The sequence below is a fragment of the Eschrichtius robustus genome, chromosome 2 (genome assembly GCF_028021215.1).
Source record: "Eschrichtius robustus isolate mEscRob2 chromosome 2, mEscRob2.pri, whole genome shotgun sequence".
Classification (NCBI taxonomy): Eukaryota; Metazoa; Chordata; class Mammalia; order Artiodactyla; family Eschrichtiidae; genus Eschrichtius; species Eschrichtius robustus.
The window spans coordinates 153,560,964-153,588,567 of record NC_090825.1 but is presented as its reverse complement, the minus strand read 5'-3'; the positions used below and the strand labels follow the sequence as shown (position 1 = coordinate 153,588,567).

The window sequence follows — 27,604 nt, the reverse complement described above, 5'->3', positions numbered from 1 at the left end:
GGCACAGTGGTTAGGAATCGCCTGCCAATGCAGGAGACACGGGTTCGAGCCCTGGTCCGGGAAGATCCCACATGCCGCGGAGCCACTGAGCCCATGCGCCACAACTACTGAGCCTGTGTGCCACAACCACGGAAGCCCGCGCGCCTAGAGCCCGTGCTCCGCAACAAGAGAAGCCAGCGCAATGAGAAGCCCGCGCACCACAAGAAGAGTAGCCCCCAGCCGCCTCAACTAGAGAAAGCCCACGCGCAGCAACGACCCAACGCAGCCAAAAATAAATAAATATAAAATTAATTTATTTTTTTAAAAAAAGGAGCAGTAATTCCCCACAGAGATGTGAGGATCAAAAGGGATCATATTTGTGAAAGCATTTGGTCAATTATAACTCACTTTTTCAATTATAAGGTGTTAGTTAGGACTACTTCGGGGAGTAACACGTTTTATACAAGCTGTTACTAGATGTGCACTGTATTCAAGTTCAGGGTGCATATTAACGTCCAGTGTCATTTATACACAAGAGATGCCTTCTAGGCTCAAGAGACAAAAGTTACAAGTGATAATCAGGCATTCATGACGCTGGGATTTGATAACGTTTCTCCCAGTCTAAACGCAGTGGGAAAAATCCAGAACTGAAAGTGGACACAAACTACTTAGTATTTTAGGAAAGCAGGAGAGACACAACAGGATTGGGGAGAAGTATCAAGTCTATCAGAAGCTCTCAGGGACGCCTGGTGTCTACCTACAGAGGCTGCAAACAGCATACTCTTAGGACAAAACCCTAAGGCAGTGGGTGGTTTTTTGTTTGGTTTTTTGTTGCCTGAGAGTGAGCTACTGTCCCGCTATCTCACTCTAAAACCTATAAAAAGAGAAGGGCTGTGTTCCTCCAGCTGTGGCACCTCAGGGTAGGGTCCTCTACCTAAGGCTCTGAAAAAGTAAGGAGGGCACAGTGCTACCTCATAGTACAAAAAGGTACATGAAAGACCTATGTTCTCCTTCCTCTGCTGCTGGCAGGCACTAAGATGAGGAAGAGATGCTAAGAAGGCCATGGCATGGTGATGGAGGAGTCCAGTCTGGCTGCGGCACCTTCACGCCCTTAGGAAAACTGTCGGCAAGCTTTCATTAGAGTAGGTTCAGGCCACAACGTGAATATTCATCTTTCATCTGTTTAAACAAGGCACTAAATAGTAGGTGTCACTGGTCACTTCCTATTGAACAGAGCCTACAAGATTTTAGGTAAGCATCAAGACACTGATGTTGGGTCAGGCGAAGATTTCCTAGCTATGACACCAAAAAGTATATTGATAAAAGAAAAAAATAAGCTGGGCTTCATTCAGATAAAAAATAATGCATTTCAAAAGACACCATTAAAAAAGTAAAGACGTGCCATGAACTAGGAAAAAATATTTGAAAATCATATATCCAATAAAGGACTTGTATCCAATAATAACAAGTGTTGGCAAGGATATGGAGAAACTGGAACCCTCATGCATTGCTGGTGGAATTGTCAAATTCGAAACTGCTACTTTGAAACACTGATTCATCATATGACCCAGGTAATTACCCCTGGGTAACCACCCAAGTGAAATTAAAACTACATGCACACATCAGCCAGAGCGGCGAAAACGCGGAAACAAACCAAATGTCCATTAATTGGTGGATGGATAAATAAAATGTAGTATATATCCATACTATAGAATATTCTTTGGCAATATGATACATGCTACTGCATAACCTCAAAAACATTACGCTAAATAAAAGAAGCTAGACACAAGAGACCACATACAGTATGATCCCATTTATATGAAATGTCTACAAAAGGCAAATCTATAGAGGTAAGAAGTAAATTATCGGTTGAATGGGTCTGGGGGTGGGAATGAGAGTGATTCCAAATAGGCACAAGGTTTCTTTTGGAGGGTGATGGAAATGTTCAAAAATTAGATTACATGATAGGTGCATACAACTCTATAAATTCACAGATTTTACTAAAAACCACTGAATTGCATATACTTCAAAAGAGTCAATTGTATGGCATGTGAATTATACATCAATAAAACTGTTTAAAAAATAAAGAAATTTAAAAGAGAAGTCAGGGACAGCCCTGACCCCAAACCTCACTATGAAATGTTAACATATTTACACAGAAATCTGCCACTTATCCTGATGTCGCCCTTCCAGAAACTTGACTCTTAGGATGACAAAGAACACGAACAAAGAGTAAGAGACCTCCAAACAGGGTCTAAGATAGCCGTGGCTCATTTATGCACTTTAGACTACAGGAGAAAATGGAAGTCCTCCCCTCGCCCCTACCCAGCCTGAGATGAAAACTTAATGACTCATAGGTACAAATGCAGGGCACCTAATTTTAAGCTCGATTATCTGGTTTTCCTCAGCAGCTACATTAACTAAGTGACAGTTAATACTGAGGATGGGATCAGAAGCAAACTCTCAAAGCACAGGCCTCTGGGTCTGGTCAGCCCCTTACAACTTCACACCACTGAGGGCAGGGCAGCAACGGTACCCTGGTGGCCAAAAATGGTTACGACATCTGTTATCTGAGGCTGGAAAGAGAATCAGTTTCTCAAAATGAGGTCATCAAAATGGCCATGGGTATGCACCCATTTATGATACAGGTTCTCTTGCCTCACTCAAACCAACTGAATCAGAACCTCCAACAATGATACCTAAGAATCTGCATTTTTAACAAGCCCCTTGATGATTCTTATGTTTTAAATTTTATTGTGCACAAGAGCCCTTTACTTAGAGAATATTAGCGATGGAAGGAACCTTGATGATCATCTAACCCAAAGTTCACATACTGTAGATGAAAACACTGGGGACCAACGATGTAACATGATTTTCAAAGATCAAATAGTTCTTTAAACTCTTTAAAAAAAAAAAACAAAACTATGTCTCTAGTCCTAAAAATTGTCAAGAATACTACTGACAAAAGAGAATATAAAATGTACCTTGGAAATATTTTCTTCAAAGATTGATGAAGATAACATGCTTAATCATTTAAAGGGATATGTTTCTGCTCTCAGGAAAATTCATCCAGAGCACCTCATTACCTGAAGCTGCCAACGAAATGAGTCATCATAACAGTTAAATTATTTTTTCCTTGTTGGTATGTTCAGTTTAATTATTGCCTTTTTTCCCCAAACCTACCTCCCTTGAGAAAATGCATAGGTTATTTGACCCAAAACACCAACATTCTTACAGATCACAAGCATTAAGTCATCATTTCCTCTGAAGCCACATCTCCAGGGCTGCAAGTCATATTTTTATATTAATGCAGCCTGAATTCTCCTGTGCGTGGGTCCTAAATCATGAGCTAGCAAGAGGGAGGAGATATGGGGATATATGTATATGTATAGCTGATTCACTTTGTTATAAAGCAGAAACTAACACCATTGTAAAGCAATTATACTCCAATAAAGATGTTAAAAAAAAAAAAAAGATTACATTCTATTGGAGGAAAACAGTCAATAAACAAATATACAAATTAACTAAAAAAAAAAAAAAAAGTGGGTCTGTTTCCAGGGGCCTATTTAGCCAGTGGGTTCATCACCCGAAACCTCAGGCTCCCTTTCATTATTCCTGCTTGATCCTGCCTTTTGATAATTTCCAGTAAAGCACTGTTGTCTTATTTTCTGCTTTAGACAAGCTTAAGGGAGAGTTTCTTAAGTCACTTGACCAAAATATATTTTGGAGCATGGAAAGAACATAGTTTCTTTGTTTTTGGGGGGGTTTTGTTTTCACAAAAGGATTACTTGGATTCAAAATCTTGTTCACTGACTTGTTAATCGTGATGTAGTGACATGACAAATTTCTCAGCCTGTTAGAGGCTTTAATTTCTTTTTCACAAAATGTAAAGAATAACACCTACCTTGCAAGGTTTTTTGCAAAGATTCTAAAAAACACGTAGTACGTAAAATAGATAATATATGCAACACGAACAGTGTCTATTGTATATATATAATTGTCAATGAAAAAGTGTTGCCTGCCATATCAGTAAACAAAGGATGTTGCAGCCATCAAGCCATCACATTATAGCCGCCCCAAGAGTGAACCCTGAGGAAACTCAGGATGGAAACAGGATGCCCACCATCTAGCAGTCAACTGCCACAGCCTCCCCTGATGGTGCACCCCGAGGGAACTCAGGATGAGAAAGCACAGGATACTGGCCCACATAGCTGAGGTGCATATCAAAGGAAGGATTTCAGTGAGCCCAGACTTTTGCATCTTCCCATACACAGAAAAACACTAAAAATTCATTAACTCGAGATGTCTGGTTTTCTTTAATTAACAGGAATCTTTCGATGTTCCGATTTACCTGGTCTTTGTTGCAAAAACTCCTATAGTTGATGGCGCCTCCCTCTCCTTTTTGGATCAGTCCCTCAGAGAGAGCTGAGAGGCTGTGTCCCAGGCTTAAGTCCTCAGTTTTGCCCACCAAATAAAACATATTTCTCAACTTTGAGGTTGTGCATTTTTTTCAGTCAACATCATATATATGTTAAATATACATATATAGAATATATATACACAAATATACATATATATTAGTGTAGGGGGTAAAAACATGGACTTTTCCTTGTTATTTAACCACTCTGAACCTCAGTTTCCATTTCAGCAAAATAGACATATTAACAGGTCCTAAATCACAGTGTTGTCAGAAGGGCTAAACACACATAAAGCATGTACCCACTGTCTGGCAAACAGTAGGAGCTCAACAAATGTTGTCCAATGGCAAGGCAGCCCTCAAGAGACCAGCGGTCAGTACGTGGTGGGTATTATGATTATTGTTCATTTCTTTCAGGGGCAATCTGGAAGCGCAGAGGCAGAGGTTTGGAGGAATTTTAGGGGTCCACACAATACACCCAGGGGGGAACAACACAGATCCCCTGAGTGGGGTTCAGGGAGCACCTCAGCAGCCCTGGCCCTTCCTGCTCTCTCAGTTGGGAGGGTCTCAATGCTGGACTTTGTATTTTCAAAAGATGGCCCGGGCCTTCTTCAGAGAAGAGGAGGTGACAGACAGCATGATGATGGCTGATGAAGGTGTGGGATGATGAGCGGAGAGTCAGCTTGTACCAGAAACATCAACACTCAACCAACGCCTGGCTCTACTTCCTCACCTGTTGATTGATGGCTAGGCTTTATCTAGTTTCAGGACGAGAGTAAAACACAAGGATTCGAAATAGAGTCACAGGTGTAGAAAACAAACTTATGGTTACCAGGGGGGGAAAGTGGGGAGGGGAGAGGGATAAGTTGGGAGATTGGGATTGACATATACACAACACTACCTATAAACTAGATTACTAATCAGGACCTACTGTATAGCACAGGGAACTCTACTCAGTACTCTGTAATGACCTGTATGGGAAAAGAGTCTAAAAAAGAGTGGATTATATGTATATGTATAACTGCTTCACTTTGCTGTACACCCGGAACTAACACAACATTGTAAATCAACTATACTCCAATAAAAATTTAAAAAAACACACGCAAGGATTCTCCAAAGATCTTATGTTTGGACCTGATTCCTAGATCTTCTTCTGGGAATTGGGGGTGGGAGGAGAGAGAGTAAAGGAAACAGTGGGGTGGGGCGGGGGGATGTGCATAGGGAAATGAGCGCTTCATGGCGGAAGCACTGAAGCACCACAAAAGGAGTTCCATCGATCCTGGAGAAATCCCCTCAAGTCCCCTCCAGGAAAACTTCAAAACTCAGGACTGTCGATTCAGCGCACCTGAAAAAAACAGAGCAGATGGACGTCAGGACCCTGTTGGGATCCTGCAGCTCCATGGCTGCGGCCCCAGCAGTTTTGAGGGCAAACAGCTTACTCCAGAGTATTGATCCAGCCACAGCAAGGTGCAATCTGCTTAAAAAAAAAAAAAGTCTGTTTGAGAAATAGACCCACAGACACAGAAAACAAAATTTCCGTTACCGAAGGGGAAAGGGTGAGGGGAGGGATAAATTAGGAGTGTGGGATTAACAGAGACACACAGATATATGATATACGTAAAATAGATGAACAACAGGGTCCTACTGTAGAGCACAGTATTACTGTGTTCAATATTACTCAATATCTTGCAATAAACGATAATGAAAAAGAATCTGGAAAACAACATATATATGTATGTATGTATACGTATGTATGTGTGTATGCATAACTGAATCACTTTGCTGTACACCTGAAACCACCAACAATGTAAATCAACCATTCTTCAGTTTAAAAAAATAATTTAAAAATAATTTTAAAGTCTGTGTATGTACAGCAACCCTACCCCGTCAAGCCGGGAAGACGAACAGCAGTTACGTGTAGACAGAGGCAACCCACCACATTGTCCCCAGCACGCAACTCCAGACATGGTCAGAAGCCTTTTACTGCCTGAGAGTTTTAGCACATGAGGGGGAAGCTTTTCAACTCAATTAGCATTCAGTGGTCCTGATGCTCAATCACAGGGATCAGCTGGGAAGTTACTAAAGCCATTACCAGGGGCTGGAGTCGCCAGCTGAGTTTGAAATGTCAGTGCCTTTCCCCTGACACCACCTCCCCTCTTCCCACTGTCCCTCCCAATCAGAGGTCCTGATAATTTGGTAACCTTTCACAACAGCAGGCAGTCATCCTTCAGTCTTGGGATCAGGGACTTTGAAATACCCAAGGAGTCAATTACAGCTTGGCTCTGTCCCTGGGAAAAGAAAGCAGCATCCGAGAGGTGGAAGGAATTGGGGTCCTGGGCAACGCGGGCAGGTGAGTTCCGAGGCGCCTTCTCCCAGATGCCGCCTGCATCCCACCAAAGCTTCCGAGGAGACCACAGCCTGTAGGGGTAGAAAGAAGAGCCTGGGAAGACCCAGCTCAAGGTTGCTATAAGCAAAAGAGAATATGAAGGGAGAATTGTCTCGAATTAGAGGAGGATTGCAGGAATGTAACCCTTTGTATTCTAAAGATCTGACAGTGAATTGGTAGGTAGGTAGGACCTTGGCTAGTTGTTAATCAATACTCATTGGCCCTTTCTCTTTGCTGCATCCAGATTCCCTTCGACAGCCCCCTTGCCTCTGGGTGGGGCCCTGGGACGAGCCCTGACCGGTGGACCATGCGCAGAAGCGGCTCTGTCCTCTCTGGGCAGAAGAGGCCAAGAGCGTGCGTGCCTTCTCCAAGCTCCCTTCTTCCAGCGCGGGGCTCTGAGGACCTGAGGAAGGTGACGCCACAATGTTGAAGGACCCTGAGTCCCTCACATCTGCAAAGAACAGAGTCTCCCACTCCAACCCTAGCCAGTAAATCGAGCAAGAAAGAAAACTTGAACCTGTATGGACGAAGAATGTCGCCTGCCCTATCAGTCAACAGAGTGTTGCAGCCATCAAGCCATCATCAGCCATGGCAGCCATCCCCGATGGTGCACCCGGAGGGGATTCAGGATGGAGAAAAGCAGGATGCTGGCTCTAGATAGTTCAAATGCACATCAAAGGAAGGATTCCAATGAGCCCAGACTCCTGCCTCTTCCCATACCTAGAAAAATGCTAAATTCGTTAACTTGAGATGTCTGGTTTTTCTTTAATTAACAGTAATCTTTTGATGTTCCGACTACCTGGTTGTTTTGGGGTTTAATGTTTTGTTTTGTTTTGTTTTTGCAAAACTCCTATATGTCCTGGTTCCTCCCTTCCCTCTTCAGTGCAATCTCTCAGAGCGATCTGACACTGCCTCCCGGGCTTAAGTCCTCAGCAAGTCCACCAAAAAAAAGATGATTCTCAACTTTTAGTTGTGCATTTTTTTCAGTCAACACCTGCTAAGCCACTGAGGTTTTAGGTTGTTTGTTAGTACAGCTACCATCAGTTATCCTGACTGACAAAATGACATAATCAGAATTACAAACAAAAATATCCATCATATATACATATATATATATATATATATATATATATATATTTATAAACAACAAAATAACTGAATTAACTGTCCAAAAAAGGGAGCTGGTTAAATAAAGGATGGTACACGATACAGCCGTTAAGACACGTCTTTAAAATGATGCTAATGACATAGGGATACGATAAAAAGTGAACTTATTGTTTTTTCTACTGCAGAGTAGTAACCAAAAAGTAATTGTAAAATAATTTAAGTACTTTGCTTAGAGTCTTTGAAGGGGATTTATGGATCACAGATTTTTTTTTTTAAATTCTCCCTTTCCCGTCTTACCACAGCACTTGCTCCCACACTTCCTTCTTCAAATATTCTTGCACAAAATCCCCGCCACTAGCCTACTTACCTCTAGCCTCCCCTTCCTTTTTTCCCCAATACTGTACCCCCAAAACTAAAGGACAGTCCACCATGCAGAAAAGGAAGAATAGGTGGAAGGAGGGTAAGCCTGCTAACAGTCATACATCAACGATGCTCACCCAGAACCTCTGGCAAAAGGAACTTCATTTTCCTACATCTTTCCAGAATCAGAATCTTGCTCACCTCTGGCCCAGGCTCAAAGGGAGCTCTTGTCGTCAGAGAAAAATTAAGGAGTTCTCCACTGCCTGTGAAAGTAACTGAGGATGCTTTCTGATACATTGCAGGCACGGAGAGAGAGCATGTTTAGCTTAGTCAAGGCCTCTTTCATGACATGGAAAGAAAAGAGGTCAAAGTTACATTAAAATGAAGAATCAAAGAGTTCTTTGATTTTTGAAAGAAATCATTAATTGCATGACTTTTGATCAGACTGCATGTCTTATCAAATCTGGAGCTCATCCTTGCACGTGGATGAATAATACAAGAGTCCCCACAAGATCCCTCTTCCTCTGCAGCCCCATGTTTTTCTCCCTTTGGCTGGTGACAGTGGTTTTTGTCCTCTACGTGAGTTGGATGGGTTGGGAATGTGTCACTTTGAAAAGAAGATGCCCTAACACCTGTCCATAAAAAAGGCAGAGTTCTGGTTACCTCAGCCCTCCCATCCATTCTGGGCACCCACTCAGGGCTCCAAAATGATCTTGTTGGCTGGACCTTCACAGTAGATAGGTGTGAATTAAATGACGAAGCTCTGGGCTGCGTCAGACAGAGGGGGCAAATCATAGTGTCTGATAGGACAGGTATTTTGCCTGTTTTTAAATTTCTACACAATGGGGGATCCTTTTCTAGGCTGACCCATCTGGAAGTTGCTTCCCCCCCCGCCCCCCCCAGGTATCAAATTCAGCCTCAACAGAACATGGGCCCTCAGAGATGCCACAAACATAGAGACCCCAGAATGAGAAAAAGGAGACCGCTGTAAACCTGGATCTCAAGGAGGACAGAAACAGGCATTTTGCAGACAGCATGAAAGGAAAGCACAGAAAATGACTCCACTTAAAACAGAATTTTGAGCTACAACAGCTCCGGGGACTTGAATTCTCTCCAGTTAGTAAATACATAGTTTGCACCATCTTACCACAGAATAATCTGAGATAAGACGAGAGACGGGGTACTAAAGATCGACAAAACCTAGATTTTGAGTGAGGAGGACTCTGAAATGGGCAAGAATAGAGACATTTGCACTCAATACAAAAAGCTGAGAGCTTTGTCCACCCTTGTGAGGAAGGTGAGTATTAAGAACCTCAGTAAAGGGGCTTCCCTGGTGGCGCAGTGGTTGAGAATCTGCCTGCCAATGCAGGGGACACGGGTTCGAGCCCTGGTCTGGGAAGATCCCACATGCCGCGGAGCAACTGGGCCCGTGAGCCACAACTACTGAGCCTGAGCGTCTGGAGCCTCTGCTCTGCAACAAGAGAGGCCGCGATAGTGAGAGGCCCGCGCACCGCGATGAAGAGTGGCCCCCACTCGCCGCAACTGGAGAAAGCCCTCGCACAGAAACGAAGACCCAACACAGCCAAAAATAAAAATAATAAATAAATAATAAATTAAAAAGTTTAAAACAAAACCAAAAACATAAAATCTGGAAAAAAGTTGAACACCTATATACCCACTGCAGACTTTACAATTAGTATTTTGGAAAAAAAAAAAAAAAAAAAAAAAAAAAAGAACCTCAGTAAAAATGACTTAGAGTCTTCAATTAATCCTTTTCTTAGTAAAATTGGAGGGAGATAAACAACCTTAGTAATCGTTACGGATAATATCCGGACTATGGGTGTGTCATTGGCAATGATATTAGAACCATTCCTGGAGTATTACAATGGGCTGGTCATTGTCAAGGGCACTTTCAAATATTGTGCTGCTCTGCCCGAGCGCACTGCAGTGTAGATGTGATGAGTCCCACTTCACAGAACATAAACTGAGACTCAGACAGGATATATGATGCTTTATAACACCAAATACAGAAAAACTTAAAGAAAAAAATGTCCCGTAGTCAAATCAGTACTGTTATTTTAATCACTTTTTCTGCACTTGTATTATTAAAATTTTAACAAAATGAAATACTCCATCTAGTATTTTGTACCCTGCTTGTACACTACATCTTCCCACCATTAAATATTCTTGGAGAAAATCATTTGTAATGAATGAACTGTTTTCCATCCTTTTTTTAAAAAAAATCTTTATTGGAGTATAATTGCTTTACAATGGTGTGTTAGTTTCTGCTTTATAACAAAGTGAATCAGCTATACATACACATATATCCCCATATCTCCTCCCTCTTGCGTCTCCCTCCCACCCTCCCTATCCCACCCCTCTAGGTGGTCACAAAGCACCGAGCTGATCTCCCTGTGCTACGCGGCTGCTTCCCACTAGCGACCTATTTTACATTTGGTAGTATATATAAGTCCATGCCACTCTCTCACTTCGTCCCAGCTTCCCCTTCCCCTTCCCCGTGTCCTCAAGTCCATTTTCTACGTCTGCGTCTTTATTTTCCATTCTTAAGTTGGGCCATCCGTTATTTAACCACCCCCTATTGTGGGATTTTTAGGTAGCTTCTACTATTTTTTCTATTACACTACTGGCTGAGATGAATATTCTTGAACATAAGTCTTGCACATAAATTTGACTTTCACCTTAGGATAAGATCCTAAAAGCAAAATTACTGGCTCCAAGTGTATGAACATTTTAAGGCTGTTGATACACAAATTGCCAAATTACCCTCCAGAGGCTTCGCACCAATTTCCATCCCCATCAGCAGCAACAGATGAAAACGGCCTTTTCCTTACATCCTTAGCGGCCAATTTTGTGCGTTCTTAAAACTTTCTACCGATTAGATGAGCAAAAAAGAAATAGATTTATAACTTGCATTTCTTTGTTAGGTAGTGAAGTTGAACATCTTTCCATATTTATTGGGGATAAGCTTGTGTTCTATGGTGAATGCCCTGTCGCATCTTCTGCCCGTGTATCTATCACTGTGTTGGGAGATGCTGGGATGCAGAACCTTCTTCGGTGCCTGGTGTGGTTCTGCTCCTGCTGACACAGAGTCCTCTCTCCGTGGAAGATGGCTGCTCCATAGCACTGAGAAAAGTCAGCACCCCTACAGCCTGCCATGGGCCTGGAAGTGATGTCTCAGTGGCTCTGGAGGAATTACATTCAGGTCCCTGGATTTAGCAACTCACCAGCAACCAGAACTGGTACTTCAGGACTAAATGACTCTGCAGTGTATCAGTTCGCATGAACTTGACCTTCTTCCCACCTTTTCACCCAAGTGACTGAATCAGGCCAAGCTGCGGTGGAGACACAGCTTCGTCTCTCTTCTCCCGGGAGTGGGACTGAAAAGCCAGTACAGAGCAGATCATCCCTGCAGACACTCGCTGGGTGACCCCGGGGCACAGCAGGAGGAAAGAAGGGTGATCATCCTCACCCTTCTTGGAGGGTGGAGCCACGTTCCAAAAACAGATGCAGTAAGCACGAACCACACAACCACCCAGATGAACTTGAACTCAGCAGTTGGAATGAATAACCCCTCCTTTCTGCAAGTCACTGCTCACCCTGTGCCTCTCTCCATTGGTGAGTGGTTCCTTCTGGCTTGAAATCACTACTGGTGACTTACCACTGCTGGTGCTTTACATTGTTGTTTCCCCCACGAGAATGTCAAGTTCAGGGCATCCAGTTCCTCCGCGTGAAACCCTTTGTAGTTGCTATGGGTGAACGGATGAGTGAGTGATAAATGAACAAAACAATTTTTCCCTAGCACTTCCATGCTGTTTCTAAATGACAGATTTCCACAGCTCCCTCCCCGATACAACCACAGACTCTTTGAAGACATTTCTCTCTCTCCCCGCATGCCTGGCACAAAGGGGGATAAATGCTAATCGAGGGAATGAATGAAACAAACCTTATCTGGACCACAAGAACGCACGCCTACTTGAGCTCATCTTTTTTTTTTTTGATGTTTTACTTTAAATTTTATTTCCTGCCCCCAAACATCCGTTAAGCGCCCAGGAGAAGGAAAAGGGGATGTGACTAGCAATAGAGAGAAATCTTCTTCACAACAATGGCCATGGCAAGCTTAGGCACTTTTGGTGAAATCTCTCTGGGAAGTACTGGCAGAGGAATAAAAGGCAAACTGACACAGAAGTATTGCTTGGTGTGCATTTCCAGGCTCTGCCTTCTTTCTCATCTCTTGGTGGCAGGCGGAGGAAGAGGAGAAAAGGTTAAACTTTTTTATAAACCGGCAGAATAAGCTTATCACATCCTCTCACTATCTCTGCATAGGTTCTAGTCTCTGCAGCATTATATAAGCTTTGCCCAAAGTAATGAACAGTTGAAAGTCAAATGTAATACTTCACCAAACAACTTAAAAATGCTTGCACACCGGAAAGGATTAAGTTGCAGAGAACACAAATGGACCCAGAGCAACCTTTGCCAAAAGAGAATATTGTGCTAAATGGACAGCCATAGCTCTTTTCCATATGAAGAAACAGTCAGAAGGATACAAGAACTTGGTCAAAATCACACAAGTAAGTAGGACAGAATCTGGTCTGTCTGTCCCAAGGGTTGTGTTCTTTAACCACCAGGCTAGCTTTTCTCGAATCTGATTCATGCATAGCATAACTCTACACCTCTGTTTGCCTTGAATATTCCCTGTTTATACGTATGCCTGCTGCAGTTTTTCACATTGCCCACTTTGACTCCCAAAAGCAACCGAGAATACACAATAATTTGGTCACTCTATCCATGGACCACTGTGGTGGGACTACCCAGGAAGCTCATTAAAAGTGCAGCTTCCAGAGCCCTACTCCAGATCTAGATAAGTTTTCTGAGGGTTGGCTCAAGAATCCAGGTACAAGTCTTTTTAAGTGGTTTTGTGGAACCCCCCAGGTGAGTCTCTCGCTCTCTTAAGTTAATAAACCATTTATTCTGCCTCCCGCAGATGCCCAGCCAGGTCCTGTTGAGGTAGGAGTCCCCGCACCACATCAGAGGGATGCTCCCAGCCAAGTCATCTCTGGAGCCTTGGAGAATCTGAATGGTCTCGTGCTGGCCCACCTGCCATGACAAACCTCTTCCAGAGCATTCCCCTTCACATTTTACCTTCTACCACTCCCAAAGGCAGTCTGCTCCAATGAGGCCTGACTTCGTCTGTCCTAACGAGCACCCGCTCATTCAAGCAGTTTAGGAATGCAAGGTGCTGTGGTTCTCAACCAGGGTGGCCCAACCTCTAAAATAGTAGTCCAAGCAGTCTCTACCTCCTGGGCACATCCCCTCTGCAACAGCCCCAGTAAACGAATGTCCCATCCTTGCTTTTTCAAGGTCGGCAACAGGGAGTCCCCTCCTAAAGAAGGTTCTCTCGCATTGCCACACTCTCAAAGGCTGCCCCCAGTGTGCTTCCTTCCTGTGGGCCTGATCAGGCTAAGGGCAGAGTTGTCTCTTTCCTTCTCTGAGTCGGACCAAATCGTCTTAGTAACACCTCCTCACAGTGGTGACCATGTGTTTCACGGGGGCTGCTGCTGAGCCTTTATCTCATCCTTTCATGGTGGAGAGAGAGAGGATTATAATGATTTTTACTTCTAGGGGAGAGGGGAGTGTAATGATTATGTTGTCATTTTGTATCATGTCCTTTGGTCATGAACTTGTTTTGAATTTCATATGAAAATGGGCCCACCATTCCCACTTTGTGAGGTCATTCAGCACCCTCATTTTGCACCTTTAACATCTCTCTCAGTATCACTTGGAAATGTTTGAAATGGCATGAGCTTGTCCTCACATTCCTATCAGCTGTAAATCCGGAGCCCCAACATGAACCTAACCATTGAGCAGAACACCTCTCCACTACCGTGTAACACTGGGTAGGCCCCTTCGCCTCTTGGTTTTCTTCAGTCCTCAGTTGTGAAAATGTGAGGGTTCTATGAATTTACATTTGGGGCAGGACAAGGTCGAGGAGAGTGTGTCTTTGCTTTTATTCTTCCAAACTGGAATGTCTTCCCTCTCCTCCCCATGGGTCCAAATCTCACTTGTCCTTCAGGCCCACTGCCAAGGAGCCTTCCCTGATTCCCCAGTCCACACAAACCTCTGCCTCTTAGGGTCAGTGCCATACAACCTAGCTGTCTCTTACGTTAATCTTGCCTCTCAAGCCAGTCTCAGAAAGTGGGTCTCTCTTGCCCTCCTGGGGCCCCTGGGGCTGTGCCAGCCCACCGGCACGCCCCACGTGGGGTGTCTGCTAGAGTAGGGCATGGGTGGGGAGGCCCAGGTGTGAGGGGCCAGGCAGAGTACCTCTGCCTCCCCCCCTGCTCTCCTCCACAAAACTGCCCCTCCTCCTGAAGCCTGACCCCCAAGTCACACGTTCCTTATCATGACCTCACTGGGTAGTGATGACCTCACCGGCCTTCTAACAGTTTCCATGGCAGCGTAACTGCCAACGTGCTGCCCTCAGAGAAACTTCCCTGACAGTTCTCCACCAGATACCAATCTCTTTGGTTGTCTGAGAGAGAATGTGTGACCGGATCCTCTATCTTTACTCGAACCTGTGCTCTGTTCCATGGGTGGGCAGTGCGGCAGGTACACCGAGACCGGGCATCTCTACAGGAGGCATGGTGTCCATGCAACCTCACCTGGCTGCCTCATGTTCCTGTGGGGCTTGCCCACTACGTATACCTGAGCGCGGCCCCAGCTGTAAGTAATACCAGTGACCTGGGACACCTTCAGGGACCCACAGTGCTCACTGCTGAGGACAAGTGAAAGGTCATCCCCGGACAAGTGTGCAGGATGGTCCTGATCTTTATAAATGTAGCTTTCCCCTTTGGGCTACAGGATGCTTCCATTCAGACCCTTTCCTGATTGGCCTCTTAGCAAAAGACAAGTGCATTTTTGTTGGCAAATGGTAAATGGAGCAGTTTGAGGAAGAGGGCCACTCCTGAAACACACCTTCAAACCCAGGCACCTCTGTGCTGTCATGTAGACATCTATATCGGTGCCCTCAGACACATCCCATCCTGACCTGCTGAGTACTAGGGGAGAGGGTGGTGCCATATTGATGGGAAGACCGGAAGAACCAAGAGGGCTGTTGAAGTGCTAATGAGACTGGAGGGCTGAGGAGATGGTGTCCCAGGAGGCTGGGTTGATGTGAGCCTAGACTTGGTACCCAGAACGCGGTTCTCAGTCTCCTGATCACTCTGCCTCAGTATTTGGCCTTGTTCTAATCTACATAAGAGTATCAGAGGGCTAGAGTTCAGTGTGGTCGAAACAGGCAGTATAAATGGGGCCCAAGAGCGGTTGCCAAGGTGGGCGGGGTTCTTAACCAATTTATATTAGATTATTTTTTTCCAAAACTTGAAAGACATTTCCATTAAAGCCTCAGAAGTGACAGACTGCAAGAAATGTTTTCTCTGTTGTGGAAGGGAGAGATGGAGAGGCTCATGGTTGCAATGACTTTCGGGTTCTACTGTTTACCCTGGAAACGGTGAAGAGACTTCCTCATGTGCTGCAGCCGTAGGCTCTAGGAATTGCTTTTGCAGCCAGTGTCCCTTCTCTAGGGACCCATAGAGGTGATGGGCCAAGGCTGTGTTTTGGATGTCAAGTCGATTAAAGGTCTTCAGCCAGAAACTGGGAGAGACATGAGAGAGGGAAATTCTGGCAGGAGGCTGTGTACAGCAGAAGTGACTGATCAGTTCTGATTTTCTTTGCAGCAGCAGTGGCTCCCGTTTCTCCCCCTACCCCTGGTCACTACCATGTCCTCTACCGAGGGTGTGGAGAAACGCAGTTGGGCTGGCATGGGGAGACATACTGCCTGGTTGGTGGCTATCGGGCCTACGGGGATGTTCCTTTGGCCACGCCAGCAAAGGTGGAAGCAGAGAAGCCAGTCCCCAGACATGCTCCCAAGAGAAAGCACGCTCCGGAAGAGTCAGACGAAGACCTGGGTTGCCCCAGACCCAAAATCCGGCGATGGGAGCATTCAAGCAGCTTCGGACTACAAGGTGCTTTGATTCTCAAGCAGGGTGGCCCAACCTCTGGGCACATCCCCTCTGCAACAGCCCCAGTAAACGAATGTCCCATCCTTACTTTCTCAAGGTCGGCAACAGGGAGTCCCCTCCTAAAGAAGGTTCTCTCGCATTGCCACACTCTCAAAGGCTGCCCCCAGTGTGCTTCCTTCCTGTGGGCCTGATCAGGCTAAGGGCAGAGTTGTCTCTTTCCTTCTCTGAGTCGGACCAAATCGTCTTAGTAACACCTCCTCACAGTGGTGACCATGTGTTTCACGGGGGCTGCTGCTGAGCCTTTATCTCATCCTTTCATGGTGGAGAGAGGGAGGATTATAATGATTTTTACTTCTAGGGGAGAGGGTGGTGCCATATTCATGGGAAGACCGGAAGAACCAAGAGGGCTGTTGAAGTGCTAATGAGACTGGAGGGCTGAGGAGATGGTGTCCCAGGAGGCTGGGTTGATGTGAGCCTAGACTTGGTACCCAGAACGCGGTTCTCAGTCTCCTGATCACTCTGCCTCAGTATTTGGCCTTGCTCTAATCTACATAAAAGTATCAGAGGGCTAGAGTTCAGTGTGGTCGAAACAGGCAGTATAAATGGGGCCCAAGAGGGGTTGCCAAGGTGGGCGGGGTTCTTAACCAATTTATATTAGATTTTTTTTTTCCAAAACTTGAAAGACATTTCCATTAAAGCCTCAGAAGTGACAGACTGCAAGAAATGTTTTCTCTGTTGTGGAAGGGAGAGATGGAGAGGCTCATGGTTGCAATGACTTTCGGGTTCTACTGTTTTCCCTGGAAACGGTGAAGAGACTTCCTCATGTGCTGCAGCCGTAGGCTCTAGGAATTGCTTTTGCGGCCAGTGTCCCTTCTCTAGGGACTCATAGAGGTGATGGGCCAAGGCTGTGTTTTGGATGTCAAGTCGATTAAAGGTCTTCAGCCAGAAACTGGGAGAGACATGAGAGAGGGAAATTCTGGCAGGAGACTGTATACAGCAGAAGTGACTGACCAGTTCTGATTTTCCTTGCAGCAGCAGTTCCTTTGGCCAGGCCAGCAAAGGTGGAAGCAGAGAAGCCAGTCCCTAGACGTGCTCCCAAGAGAAAGCGCGCTCCGGAAGAGTCAGACGAAGACCTGGGTTGCCCTAGACCCAAAATCCGGCGATTGGAGCATTCATGCAGCTTCGGACTGCAAGGTGCTTTCATTCTCAAGCAGGGTGGCCCAACCTCTGGGCACATCCCCTCTGCAACAGCCCCAGTAAACGAATGTCCCATCCTTACTTTCTCAAGGTCGGCAACAGGGAGTCCCCTCCTAAAGAAGGTTCTCTCGCATTGCCACACTCTCAAAGGCTGCCCCCAGTGTGCTTCCTTCCTGTGGGCCTGATCAGCCTAAGGGCAGAGTTGTCTCTTTCCTTCTCCGAGTCGGACCAAATCGTCTTAGTAACACCTCGTCACAGTGGTGACCATGTGTTTCACGGGGGCTGCTGCTGAGCCTTTATCTCATCCTTTCATGGTGGAGAGAGGGAGGATTATAATGATTTTTACTTCTAGGGGAGAGGGTGGTGCCATATTGATGGGAAGACCGGAAGAACCAAGAGGGCTGTTGAAGTGCTAATGAGACTGGAGGGCTGAGGAGATGGTGTCCCAGGAGGCTGGGTTGATGTGAGCCTAGACTTGGTACCCAGAACGCGGTTCTCAGTCTCCTGATCACTCTGCCTCAGTATTTGGCCTTGCTCTAATCTACATAAAAGTATCAGAGGGCTAGAGTTCAGTGTGGTCGAAACAGGCAGTATAAATGGGGCCCAAGAGGGGTTGCCAAGGTGGGCGGGGTTCTTAACCAATTTATATTAGATTTTTTTTTTCCAAAACTTGAAAGACATTTCCCTTAAAGCCTCAGAAGTGACAGACTGCAAGAAATGTTTTCTCTGTTGTGGAAGGGAGAGATGGAGAGGCTCATGGTTGCAATGACTTTCGGGTTCTACTGTTTACCCTGGAAACGGTGAAGAGACTTCCTCATGTGCTGCAGCCGTAGGCTCTAGGAATTGCTTTTGCAGCCAGTGTCCCTTCTCTAGGGACCCATAGAGGTGATGGGCCAAGGCTGTGTTTTGGATGTCAAGTCGATTAAAGGTCTTCAGCCAGAAACTTGGGAGAGACATGAGAGAGGGAAATTCTGGCAGGAGACTGTACAGCAGAAGTGACTGATCAGTTCTGATTTTCTTTGCAGCAGCAGTTCCTTTGGCCACGCCAGCAAAGGTGCAGGCAGTGAAGCCAGTCCCCAGACGTGCTCCCAAGAGAAAGCACTCTCCGGAAAAGCCGCACAAAGATCTGGGTTGCCCCAGACCCAAAATCCGGCGATTGGAGCATGGTGCCAGGAGGTAGACCCCACAGCATCTTGCTGGCTGAGGCACTCTGAAGAGAGGGCAATGGTTTAACTGCCTAAGGCAGCGAATGCCTCTTCCTGCAGTGACCCACCCCGTCCCCCCACTGCCCACTGCCACAGATCACAACCTGCGTCGTTCTGTTTGAGCCTTCCTCAGCCAGGAGCCTCCTGCCACACTAAATGGCCAAAAGCAAGGAGCCTCAGAAACTGAGGTTTGAAATGAGAGTCTGCCCTGAACATCCCAGGGCTGAAGCTGGCCTGGAAGAAAACGTGACGTTCCTCTGCTCAATCCTCAGGGGCCCCTTTGTCAGCTGAAGACAGAAAAGTCTGCACTCTGCGAGCCGAGAAGAATGCAGGAGCAGAGACAGGGTGCAGAGAAGCCTTAGCAGTCTACCACATGGGCTCCTGCTCTGAGCCATTGTCAGCGGCCACCACCACAAACCAGGGGGGAGCTGGGTTCTTTGAAACTGAAAGCAGCAATCTGTGGCTTCCCAAAGAGCCTCCTGCCTGGGGTCTCAGGAGGCAGGATAGAGAGACCCAGGAAGACCTGCTCCCTGAAGCAAGAACAGGATGGAGAGTCAAGCAGCACGCACCCTGCCCCGAGGTTCACATGCTCCTTTATTCCCAGCCCTTTCTGTCCCCAGGGGGGGTCCCTTACTGCTCAATGTTTTTCTGTAACAGACTTCTAGGGTCGCCAGTGCTCACACTTAGGTCACTACCCCTGCGCTAGGCACTCCTGCTACCCGGGAAAGGTTCCAAAGGTGGAACAGCTCCAGGGGGTGCCAGGGATCAGAGCAAAAACTTGAGAGGCTGGGGATGAAGGAGTTTGGGCACAGTCCCTAAAGCATCTCAGTGGTTGAGCTTCTGTGAGAAGGCACATCCCCTCTGTGTGTGTGTGTGTGCTGGGGGGAGGGGGTCCCCAGAGGAGGCCGCTAGGGGGAGGGCCTGAGGCTGGAAATGGAGAATGGCGTGCGGCCTCTGAGCAAGCACAGGCACTTAGCCCTTGAGGTTTCTGGGAAAGGTAGAGCCACAAGGGCCTCGAGATAAGGCAAGTGTAGCAGCAGAACCCAGGTGCCAGGTCTTTCCTCAGAACCTACACTTCTTCACGAGGCCAGGCCTTCCATGCTGAGGTAGGAGGGATCCTGGCCAGAAGGTCGGCCAGCAGCCCTGGGAGGAAGGTTGCTGCGATGGGGGCTCTGCTGCCATGGAAATGACTTCATTTCCTTCCACTCAAATAGCCTACTGACTGGGTTCCTGCTCTGTTGAGGAAAAGGGTCGTTGACTCTCCCCAGAAGGTGTTCAGTTCACATCCCAAAAGTCCCTCTCTTCAGGCCCTGGGGAGGTGTAGCAGCTCCTGAGGGCGCTCTTTCCTGAGGCTGGCTGACAGAAGTGGGCGGGGGGGGGTTTCCTGAGAGTTCCCGGGTGCTGGTTGAAGTCCCCAGAGAATGGTCATGCAGGTTGGGGAGTCAAGTAGGTGGAGAGAGAAGGTCGGAGGCAGAGGGCCCCTTCCTGAATCCAGAGCTCACAAGGTTCCCCCCCCCATTTCCAGAAACTCTCTCTTCCCCCACACCAGCCCACATGGCCCCGTACCGGGAGACCGGGAGCCCAGAGCACCTGTGGCCGCAGAGACACTGGCACGCAGCCCTCGGAGTGGGCGGGGCCGGCTGCAGGCAGATGGGGACGCGGTGTGCTCCCGGGAGGCCTCGGGCTGAAGGTGGCCCTCTGAGAGAAGCGGCCCAGCTTGGCCAGGAAGGTTAGAGGCGGGGGAGAGCAGCCTAGGGCGCCCCCTCGGAGCAGTGGGAGTGGGAAGAGGCGCAGGGGCGGAGGGAAGCCGCGACGGGAGGCGAGTGGGCTCTCAGCAGAGGCCAGCTTAGCCCGCGGGAGCTGCCTCTGAGCAGGGGGCGGGAGGGCAGTGCCGCCCCGGGGCTGCCGGGCTTCGCGGATCGCGGCTCTCCGCACACGGCTCGCAGGGCCCTGTGACTCTGTATCCCCTCCCTCACCCCGCCCCCCTCGCGAGGCCGCGCCGCTGGGTGGCCTGTGTGGACGGGCACAACCCCATCGCCCGCCCCTCTCACACCCGCCTCTGCCCACCTGCCTGGCCCTGCGCAGCTTGCGGCCCGGGGGCCTCGAAGGTCCCCGCGCTCTCAGCCAGCGGCCTCTGCTGTGTCTGCTGCTGCTGCTGCTGCTGCGTCTGCTGCTGCGGCCGGGAACCCGCGTCCAGACCACGCCGGGCACCTCCAGCACCCCGAGTCCGCGGGAGCGCACGCGGGCCCTGAGGCGGGACTTCCCGCTTGTGGACGGGGGGGCTGCAGTGTGTGCGGGCTGGTGGGGGCCGGTGGGGGCCTAGCCTGGCCCTGGGCAGGGGAGGAGGTCCGGAGCATGCACAGCTAGTGGGGAGGCTCCCTCACACCACCCCTGGACGTCCTCTCCATCATCTGTGGATGCCCTTCCCCTTCTCTGTCATCCCCTCCCTGGTGGGAACCCCTCAGCCCAGGCCTCAGCTGCTCCTAGTATAGTCTGTGTGACAGTGTGAGGTGGGGGACCCCCCGGCTGGCCCAGGCCAGGCAATGTGTCCTGCCTGATCCCAAGACCTAAGGAGCCCACCCATTTGCCTTGACCTCCCTCCAGCCACAACGACATGCCCCTGGTCCTGAGGCAGTTTTACCACAATGGGCTCCAGGATGTTAATCTGTGCAATTTCAGCCATGGCCAGACCAGCCTGGACAGGCTGAAAGACGGTCTCGTGGGTGCCCAGGTACCAAAGGGACACACAAGGTGCCACCGCGGCTGCTGGGGAATGTGGGGCAGTTTGGGGGCCTCAGAGACCACAGGTGAGTCGCACTGGAACTAAGTTACCATAGTGGCCTAGAAAGTGCCATGCCATGGATGCTGGGGGCTACAGGGGTCACAGCGAGCCAACCTGACGGGCATCCAAGTACCACAGAAAAAGCAACGCATTCCATGTGACTTCTGGGCACAGTGAGTGCTGTGCCAGCTGAGGAGGCTATGAGAAGCCCAAGGAGTTCCAAAGCCCAAACCAAGCCCTGGCCTTCCCTCAGTTCCGGTCAGCCTACGTCCCATGCCAGACCCACGAACGGGATGCTGTGCGCCTCACCCTGGAGCAAATTGACCTCATCCGCCTCATGTGTGCCTCCTATTCTGAGCTGGAGCTTGTGACCTCACTTAAAGGTAGACGGGGGACTTGCCTGGTAGTCCAGAGGTTAAGACTCTACGCTTCCACTGCAGGGGGCTCGGGTTTGATCCCCGGTGGGGGAACTAAGAGCCCTCATGCTGCGCGGCACGACCAAAAAAAAAAAAAAAAAAGGTAAACAGACTGGTGGTGGTAGGTGTTAGGGACTTCAGTAAGCTACCCCTGCCTCTGAAAATGATCATCTGACCTACGTGCCCCCAGCTCTCAACAATACCCGGAAGTTGGCTTGCCTCATTGGTGTGGAGGGCGGCCACTCACTGGACAGTAGCCTCTCCATCCTGCGTACCTTCTATGCGCTGGGTGTGCGCTACGTGACACTCGCCCACACCTGCAACACGCCCTGGTGAGCGCAGTGCAGATGGTAAGGGCCCAGTGAGGCAGGGATCTGCCCAAGATCACGCTGGGGCCCAAAGCAAGTTTACCCCTGGGATCCGGCCCTGAACCTGGGGTGGGGAGGGGAATGGAGGTTCGCAGAACAAGACTGAATCCCCAGAAGGGCCCTCCTACTGCCAGGCACAGCCCAGTTTGGGTCCCTCCTCTTGCACCAGGGAGTTGCAGGTGTAGACGGTTCGACAGAACCTCTTTCTAGGCTCTTGTAGCCAAGTCATGGCCACCAGTCAGACTGCCTCCTGGCCATCCTGCAGGGCACAGAGCTCAGCAAAGGGTATCCACCCCTTCTACAGCAATGTCAGTCGGCTGACCGGCTTGGGCGAGGTAAGGACCCGGGTTCCATACCCTGCCCCACATGAATGTACAGACCCGCCTGTTCCCTACAGATAAATGCACACAAGGTAAATGCAGCCTTGATGCCCTCTCCCCATCCTGTCCCTGCAGAAGGTGGTGGCAGAAATGAACCGCCTGGGCATGATGGTGGACTTGTCCCATGTCTCGATGCTGTGGCACGGCGAGCCCTAGAAGTGTCACCGGCACCTGTCATCTTCTCCCACTCAGCCGCCCGGGGTGTGTGCAAGAACACTCGGAATGATCCTGATGATATCCTGCAGCTTCTGGTGAGAGACTGCCCTGGCCCTCAAACCTAAAGCAAGAGGTTCAAACCGGGAGCCCTTGAACCTGAGCCTCTTCTCCCTCAATTTCCTCAAACCCCAGGTTAAATATCTTCTGCCCCCAAAACCCACGGTCCACAGCCCCTGAACTCTTGAGCCCTAGGTGGGGGTCTAGGTGGTAAGATACTCCACCAAACCCGGAAACCCAGGGCCAAGACACCACCCAGACCAGGGCTGCGGCTCCTCCATTCACACAAACCCAGAGAGGAGACGACTCTGACCTCAACACCTTCCTCACAGGGGCCGAGAGAGTGAACAGGCAGGTGGCTGTGCTGGGGGCCAAGCTGACTGTCCACCGGTCCGCCCCTGCAGAAGAAGAACGGTGGCATCGTGACGGTGCCCTTGTCCGTGCGGGTGCTGCAGTGCAACCCGTTAGCCAACGTGCCTACTGTGGCAGGTGAGCCTCACCCTGGGCTCTCTGAAAACTCTGATTTGGAGCTGAAGCTGGGTCCAAACTTGGGGAGGACTTCAGAAGAGCCCCAGTGGTTTGACCCACCTGTTGGCAATAGGTACAGCTCCCAAAAACCCAATAATGGACGGTACACAGCACCTTGGTGCCATGTGGAACTGGAGCCACGGAATCAAAACTGCGGTACTGATGGGTATCAGGGAGGCTGTCAGACACAGAGCCCGGGTGCTGCCCATCTGTGCCTCTGCAGGGGCTCCTAAAGCGCACTGCCCCTACCTCTGGCCAAGGGACTGGACAGCTCCTTAGGTCTCTGGGGTCTTCATCAGTTGTACTCCTGTTCCTCTCTCATCCTCCACACCCGGGGAAAGGAGCCCCCACAGGTTCTCAAGGAGACTGGGAGGCAGGGTGAATCGTGGGTGGGAAATGGCCCAAACAGGGGGCTCTGGGGTCCACTCCAAATCTGAAGTCCAGTCTAGAGCCAGCTGGGATCACTTCAGACCAAACCTCAGGGCCCTCGAGCTGGTACTCTCGGTGCCAGGCCACGAAGGAACTGGACTGTTTGGCCTACAGGCTGCAAAAAGGGGAATCAACAGAGGCCAGTCATCACCCCCACCCCTGCCCTGGAAGCCCCACACTGCTGACTTCCCATTCTTCAGATCACTTCGACCACATCAGGGCAGTCACTGGATGCAAGTTCATCGGGATTGGCGGAGATTGTGACGGGGCTGGCCGGTGAGTGCTTCCCCATGGCTTGTCTCAGGCTGGCTGGGCAGCAGTGCGGCTTTCACAGCCACCGTGCCCACCACACTGTGGTCCTCATGGCCTTGACCATAGCCTCAGGTGTGCTGGCCCAACTGGTATCTCCCCTCTCCCAGGGTCTGCTTCCTGGGCTCTCCTGTCTGTTTGGCCCTACTCTAGGTCATCATATTTGTCTACAACACCACACAGAGCTCATCTGCCCAGCATCTGCGCCCATCCAGTGCCAGCAGACCCCACGGCCTCTGAGCAGACTCTTAGCAAGGTCTGGGCTGGGCTGACCATCTTCTCTGCCTGCAGCTGGGTCTGTGCATGCAGGGGGGTCAACCCAGTTCTTAAAAAGCTTTTCTTCTCTTTATAAATGGAGGCAAAAATTGCATTCAGTGAAAGGCATAGATCTTAACAGTACAATTCAATGAGTTTTGACGAATAGTCGAGGCGCTTTTGGGGCCTTCCTTTGAAGGATGAAGAGCAGGAGTGAATCATTTACTCTCTCCAAGTCTCCATTTTCCATATCTGACCAGGGCTGGGGTTCAGTGGACCCTGGACACATAGGGCTCTGGTTCTGACTCAGGACCAGGGAACAGGTCTGAGGCCCAATAGCTGGCTGGCTGGCGGCCACACAGGTTCCCACAGGGGCTGGAGGACGTGTCCATATAGCCGGTACTGATAGAGGAGTTGCTGAGGCGTGGCTGGAGTGACGAAGAGCTCTGGGGTGTGCTTCGAGGAAACGTGCGGCGGGTCTTCAGACAGGTGGAACAGGCATGCTGGGCTGGGCAAAAGAGGAGCTCTGAGCAGGTGGTCTGAGCAGGTGTACGTGGGGGTGCTGTGAGAGGTGCTGCCCGCTGAGTGCCGCCTCCAGGTACGGGAGGAGAACGAGGGACAGAGTCCCTTGGAGGATGAGTTCCCAGATGAGCAGCTGGGCAGCTCTTGCCGCTCCGTCCTCCCACGTCTGCATCAGAGAGAGGATCTGGCTCCAGACCAGAAACTAACCAGAGCTGCGGTTCGTGGGAATCCCATTTTGTCACCTAAGTGGGCATTCTCAAAATCTTGCCCCCACATGGGCCCAGGCCTCACAGTTATTGCTGCCTTCCCAGTCCTCATTGTTTGGCTCTGGTGATCCAGTTAATCCTGCCAGATGTCACTTTGGCAGCCACAGATACCCCCCCAAAGTTTCCTTGCATGCGAGCACAAACATTTCCTATGTATTATTCTCTTCTGATAATTCCTTCAATGTATCCCTTCTGGCTTTGTGCAAAGCGATCCTTTGTTTTGTACACGGGGACCACATCTGGGAAAACATCGCCGCACCCTCATAAGTGACAGGGGGAGACCCGAACTGGCCAAGCCATGACAGGAGCTCGCCGCTGCTGAGCTCTACAGATCCCGCCCCTTCCACACAGTTCGCCAATTCCGCGGCGAGCTCATCTTTCTTGATGTTCTTCCCTTAGGAGACGTGTACAATGCAGCAGGATTCTCAACCCGTTCCCCGTGGTCACTTGTGCTAGATGGAGCTTTGCAGTGTTCTGTGCCGGCCGTGGGCCGCTGGTGGAACACTGTGTGACAACTGCCTGCACAGGACTTCAGGGTTAATGAAATGTCTGTCTTCCCAGCCTGACGCTGCTGAAAACCACGCTTCCCAGAGAAGGAGAGAGATCCAGCTGGTCCACACCTGCATACACATTTGTTGACATGTGCAGATGACAGCAGGCTCTAGCAGGACCCACATCAGCCTAAATTCAAGAACTCCGGTGCCAGCCCTTGACAGCAGCTGAAGCGGGGGTTTACAAGGGATGCAACCTCGAACCATACCCTAGGCTGAATCAGAGGTGCTGTTGGAAGAAATAGGCCGTTGTGTCACTTTCCCGAAGAGTTCGGCCACGAGAAAAGTCCCCCAGAGCCCAGCACTGTGGGAGAGGCCTCACCCACAGGGCAGGGCAAGTGTCCCAGGCAGGGTGCCCCGCGCCCGCCACCCCGCCAACGCAGCAGGAAGGTGCCCCCGCTACGCCCCAGACAACGGGAGCTCTCCCTTCCTGAATAATTGAGCTTCTCATCCAAAAGAGGTTCTCTTCCCACCCAAACATTAGAGCTTCTAAATATTTCAGGATCCCTGGGTTGTAGAGGGTCACTCGCCGTGCCCTTTGGATAAAGGAAGCCAACGTCAGCTGCTTCTGGGCTGGCCTTGAACAAAACCATCAAGATGGAAAATCTCTGCTCCTGCCCTTCCTCCCGTCACCCCCCCTCAAGCCTTTCCTGCTGCGTGCAATGACCCGGCTCTTTTGTGAGCAGGTGAAGAACACCCACGGTGCGTGCAGTTCTGTGGTCCCTGCAGAGATGAGGTGGGTGCGGGGGACCCTCAACCATGCTGGCCTCTGCTGCCGTCCCCAGGGCCCTTGATACGGGCTTCAGCACAGCACAGCCAGCCTCAGGAGGCCTGTGGGACCACTGGGGCCCCGGTGGCGATCCCCTGGATGTTCCTGGGAACGCTCCCACGGCTCCAAGGCGAGCTCTGCCAGCACCCAACTCCACCAAGCTGGCACTCCTTACCTTTTCCGGATTCCGTTCGCAGCTCCCTCCTCATACGCATTCTCAAAGCTTCCAAGAGGGGTGACCCCACTTCTCTGCTACAACTCCACCCTGAAGGCAGCCCCCGCCTGACAGCACCGCCCGCCCCCCCGGCAGGGCAGCCCTGAGTAGCTGCCCCTCCACGTGGACTGTCCGTTCCCAGGTCCCACGCCAGCCCGCCGAGGGGTGGAGCCTCCAGGAGAGCCACTGTCCGCTCGCACTGCCCCAGCATCACCACCGCCACTTGCCGCCACTCTGCACTTGCCTCCTGTGTGCTTCCCCACCCCGGTCCCCTGCGTGGGTCCCCCGCTGCGCGTACACAAGCCTGTGCAGAGACAGAGCACAGCCACCAAGTCTGAGCCTCGCCGCTGACGTCTGTGCTTGGAGAGGCTGGAGGAAGCTGCTCCCCAGTCGCCTTCACCGCAGGGTCCTGGTACCCAGTCTGCCTCCAGCAGGGAGGTGATGGGACCCCACGGAAGGATGCCCAGAAGCTCTCCCGGCCTGCGGGGTCTGGGGCTGTTCAGCTCTCTAATGCTGGGTCCTTCGGAGATAAAGTCTTCAGTCACCTGCCTGGGCACCCCATCCCCTCTGAAGATACAAACTAAACCTCCTCCAGGGTCTTGGCCTGGAGGGAGGAGCCGCCCAGGGTCAAAGCCCATCCCTCTCTCTTCCCACCTCTAGACCTGTGGGAAGGGCTCAGGCTAAACTCCCGGTGCCTCTTCTCTCAAACCCTCAAATGATAAGAGAAGAGATATGTCTGTCCACCTTGCAGGGTCCTTACTCCGCCTGCCAGTAGGTGACATGGTCCTGGAGGTGCTTCTTAACTGCCAGTCTCACTGTCTTAGCCTCAGAGTTACACACGCCCAGGAAGGACCCCGGGTACACGGCGTCCCGTTACTCCCAACTCTACTCCTGAGCGTCAGGGTTAGCTGACAG

General features: G+C 49.9%; 1 long non-coding RNA gene across 10 annotated transcripts in view; it reads right to left on the bottom strand.

Annotated features, from left to right (window-relative positions):
- Nucleotides 1–1,777: 1,777 nt before the first annotated feature.
- The window catches only part of LOC137759776 (uncharacterized), a 52,375-nt gene continuing 26,548 nt past the window's right edge, over nt 1,778–27,604 (bottom strand). Inside the window, exons 4-7 of one of the 10 annotated variants that reach the window (XR_011073167.1) lie at nt 23,160–25,935; nt 6,598–6,814; nt 5,836–5,870; nt 1,778–5,741 (exon numbers count right to left, since the gene is read on the bottom strand). This is a non-coding gene — a long non-coding RNA (uncharacterized lncRNA). The other 9 variants (XR_011073170.1, XR_011073165.1, XR_011073168.1 and 6 more) reach the window with 9 other exon arrangements.